Below are 5,000 nucleotides of genomic sequence, written 5' to 3'. Positions count from 1 at the left end.
TCCCTGACGAAGTCCTCCATTTACCTAAAACCACTCACTCTCTCCATTTCTAATCCTGACACAAGCTCTACTACTCTTGTAAAAACTTTTGACTACTTTTAAAAGCTTTCCTCTTATTTCATATATCTGTAAAACCTCCCACAGTGCCTTCCTGTCTACCCTGTCATAAGACTTTTCCAGATCCATAAAATTTAACACAAGTAAATGCAAGGTAATGCACATAGGTAAAAATAACAGTAAGTACGATTACAAGTTATTTGGAAATTCGTTAACAAAAGTGGATAGTGGAAAAGATCTCGGCGTAATTATCAGTAACGATCTCAAATCAACCAATCAGTGTACTTCAGCCTCTGAGAAAGCAACTAAGATTCTAGGACTGATTGCCCGATCTTTTGCTTTCAAAAGTCCATCTCATTAATAAGTTATATAAATAGTTAGTTCGTCCACATTTGGAATATGCTGTTTCCGTATGGTCACCGAATCTCATTAAAGACATTAACAGACTGGAAAAAGTACAACGGCGAGCCACAAAACTGATTCCAAATATCAAAAATAAATCATACGAAAATCGACTAAAACATATGAATCTGTTTTCCCTAAAAAAGCGTAGACTCAGAAATAACTTGATACAGGCCTTTAAAATTCTAAAGGGAATTGACAACATCAAAAGTAAAAAAAAAAAAAATTCACATTGAATGAGAATCAGACAAGAAACAATGGTCACAAACTGTCCGGAAATAGATTGAATTTGGAAGTAGGTAGAAACAACTTGGCCAACCGGGTAGTTAATGAATAGAATAAAATATTTGCACAGGTAGTGCAATGTAGTTCAGTTCGAAGCTTTAAAAATCATTTAGATAAACACCTAAGGAAGATACTGTAATTATTATAATTTGTTTTATATTATTTGTTTTTGTTTTGTCATCATTTGTCTGTTTGATTTTCATTTATTATTAGTTATATGTTAACTGCATGAAGGAGTGATTGTGCCAAGGGCACTGTATGGGGCAGAAACGTGGAACATAAGAGAAGAAGAGAGAAGGAGTTTGAATGTGTTTGAGATGAGGTGTCTGAGAAGTATGGTGGGGGTTACTAGGCTAGATAGAGTGAGAAATGAGGAGGTGAGGAGGAGAACAGGGGTGAAAAAGGAGCTGGGAGATAGGGTTGATGAAAGAATATTAGGATGGTTTGGACACATGGAAAGAATGAGTGAAGAAAGACTAGTAAAAGAGGTATGGAAGGCAGATGTGGAGGGAGTGAACATGAGGGGATGTCCTAGGATGAGATGGATGGATGAGGTGAAAGGGGCATGGGGAAAGAGAGGAATGTCTGTTGGGGAAGGAAGGGAGAGAATGGTTGTGTATGGATGATGTTGTGATTGCATGAGGAGGAATGGGGGGTGAGGTAGTATGTGTGAGCAAATTTTGACGCAGCCCGAAGGGATTTCTCCCCGTCCTCTCCTTATATGCAAGGGGGGACGGAGAGGGGGGGTCGCCGATTAAATGAAGCGGCCTTGCTGTGGATGTGCTGTGTCTTGCGACACTGCTTCTGACCCAGGGCGGTGGGCAAGGTGCAGGGATGACCCGTCATTCAGGAGGTGCTCAGATGAGAGGGAGGGTGGGAGGGGTGTGGAGTGTATTTAGGGATGAAATGGGTGGGAGTGTTTTTATGCCTTTCCCTTTTTGGCTACCTCCCTTGAAAGGGGGAAAAAGCCTTGGTATATATATATGTATGTATATGTTAATTTATTATTATTTACTATTTACCTGTTTCTTTATTATCTAACTATACCTATGCATTTATTTATGTATCTTATTAGTTATTTACATTATTATAGTTTTTATTTATCAATTTATTATTATTATGATTTTTTTCGCATGCGACCTTGATATGGACCAAGAGGTCTCCTGTTGGCATGTTCCGCCTTTGTAATCCTTTGTAAAAGCCCAAAATATAGCGTTATCTTTCTTATAACTTTATCATATATCTGTCTTACCAAATTTTTTTTTATCTAAGCAACCTCTGTCTGACCTAAACCCACTGTTTGTCACCAATTACTCCCTCGGTCCCTCTCTTAACCCTCTCAATCAAAACTCTCCTATAATCCTTCCCAACTACACTTAACAAGCAGATCCTTCTGAAACTACTACACTCACACTTATCCTATTTTCCCTCGTAAAGTGGAACTATACAGGCACTCCTCCAGTAGTCCGGCAATCTACCCTCTCTTAAGCAAACATTAAATAACCTTACCAGACAGTCCACCATCATTGTACCTCCTTTATTCAGACATTTTGTAGGACATCTATCCAATTCAGGTGCCTTACCTGCTCTCATCATCTTGACAACTGCCTTCATTTCATCTTTCCTTATTTCTCCTCCATTTCACTTGATCACGTTAATTTTTTTTAGCGCTTCCCACTGCAACTACCTTTTCCTCCCTATCCTTCTCCACATTTAGCAACTAACCAAAATAATCTGCCCATCTTCCTCTTTCTGCCTTTTCTTCCATCATCATCTCTCCATCTGCACCTTTACCTTTACTTCTCTACTTGATTCACTTCCTCTTCCTCTCTTAATTTCTTTCCAAAGCATTTTCTTATTACTTTCAAAATTTTCTGTCATATTCTTACCCCATTTCACACCTGCTCTCCTCTTTGTCCTCTTTTATCTTATGATTTACTTCTCTTTTCTTTTCTTTGTACCAATCATATGATTTCCTCGTCCTAATTTGTAACCAATCTATGAAATCTCGCCTTTTCTCTTCTACACCCTTCTTTGCTTCCTCATTCCACCACTCACTACCCTTCCTTCTATTTCCTCCAATCCTTCTTGTTTCGCACACCATCTTTGTACACCTTATGACTCCCTCCTTGAATAATTCTCATTCCTCCTCCACTCATAGTTCTATCTTATTCTTCACTCCCTCCCACTCCTTTCTCAGCTTCTTCTTGTACACTTTCTGATTTTCTTTCTCATTTAAACAGTTCACTCTAAGCACATCCCTACCTTATAACCCTTTCCTTTTTCTCCATCTATCCTCCATTCTTAACTTACCTTCCACCAAAAAATAATCTGATACTCCCCCACTCTCTCCCCTTAGAACATGTACACCCTTAACTATTCCTACTATACGCCTCGTTATAACTATATAGTCAATTAACGCTCTATCTACCATCCTTCCATCCACCACCATCTTCCATGTGTACTTATGCTTGACTTTCTTACTAAACACTGTATTTACTATAATCAACTCTCGTTCTAGACACATCTCCACCATCAACTCTCCAGTACGATTTTTTTCCTGGATCTTCACACTTTCCAAACATTCCGTCTTTTGGTTCATTTCCTACCCTAGCATTAAAGTTTCCAAATACCACTACATTGACATTTCTCCCTAATCTCTCCATACACTCATTTAAATCCACCCAAATTGCATCCCTTTCCTCTACACTCTTCTCACTACCAAGCCCATATGCACTTATAAAAACCCACATCTGCCTTCCCAGTTTCACCTTCATCCATATTAACCTTAAAGAAGCCTCCTTCCACTCCACAACACGCTTACCTATCTCTTCACTTACTGGTATAGCCACCCATTCTCTCCCGTATCCTCTCTTCACTCCTGAGAACCTACCAACTATACTTCCAAATTCACATTCACCCCTCCCTCTCAACTTAGTTTCATTCAATGCTAACACATCCATCTTTCTTCTTACAAACATACTGCCTATCCCTTCCCTTTTACCTCCATCTGTACCACATCCACGCATAATAAAAGACCCAAACCTTAGGGTACTTGTTGGAAAACTCCTAGACCCTCTTATGCCTTTACTTTTTTTAGGAATGTCCCCTCTGGGGCTACAGCTAGTAGGATTCCTAGACCTATCGCCGTCCTTTTTTTTTGTTTTTTTCTTTTGTACGACTCAAATGGGAAGACATGATGGCAGCATCCTTTCTCCCGACCACAGGGTTAAGCTAAAAAAGGAAATGAATATTCAGAGGACAGTAACAAGGGGTGGGGGACAGCATAATGGAGGAACAGTCGTAGTATAATAAAAGTGTCATAATTTCTCTATGAACAGATATTTCCTCAATCACAGTAAAAATTATGCGTGTTTCTGGTCCGTAGGGGCACCCAATGTATACAGTAAAGTATCAGCTGCATGCTACTTAGCCACAATAACATGCAGCCAATACCCCAGATTGGGTTATACATATGAATATATAAGTAACTAAATAAACTAACAAATAAATTGGTGAACAAGTTAATAGATAGTTAAATGAATAAATCTTTAATTACGTAAATAACAAAGAAAAAAGTCAAAATGTAAATAGCCAAAGAGATAGATAAATAAATACGAAGACATAGATCAATACATAAAAATTTATACATGAACAAACAAATAGATATAGGAATATGCAAAATAACTGCCTTAAACAAGTAAACAATTATACAAATGAATAAATAGGTAAACAGAATGATAAATAAAGGAAATTACTTAAACAAATAGAGAAATCAATTAATCAATTAGATAATTAATAAATGAATAAACTTATTGCCCTAAATAAGTATACCTGTAGATAAATGAATCGATAAATAAACAAATACATAAATTGACAAATAAATAGATGTTTAAATAGATCAATAAACAAATATATATAAACAAATAAATTAGTTAATACACAAATGAAAAATAAAAGAATGATAACTAAATTAATAGGTAAAAGATCTCATAACAGTCAAGTAGATCGGTGTTCAACACGTTTCATATATCCACTCTACATTTGAAGGACCTAGCAATCTCTCCACAAATGAATTCGTGATCCGAGCTAATTAACCTATACATATATGCACTTCTACATTCGTAAAAACATTATACCTTTACTCATCATTTTATATTATCATTATTATTCAAATAGAATGCTCGTATTTTTCATATTCAAGAAAATACCTAATACTTTAAAGTGAATACGTTGTTTAAGACTATATAAATTAA

This window comes from Oratosquilla oratoria, chromosome 43, assembly GCF_046742065.1.
Source record: "Oratosquilla oratoria isolate Oo_2021 chromosome 43, ASM4674206v1, whole genome shotgun sequence".
NCBI lineage: Eukaryota > Metazoa > Arthropoda > Malacostraca > Stomatopoda > Squillidae > Oratosquilla > Oratosquilla oratoria.
The sequence above is the reverse complement of the archived record's forward strand: the minus strand, read 5'-3'. Positions refer to the sequence as shown.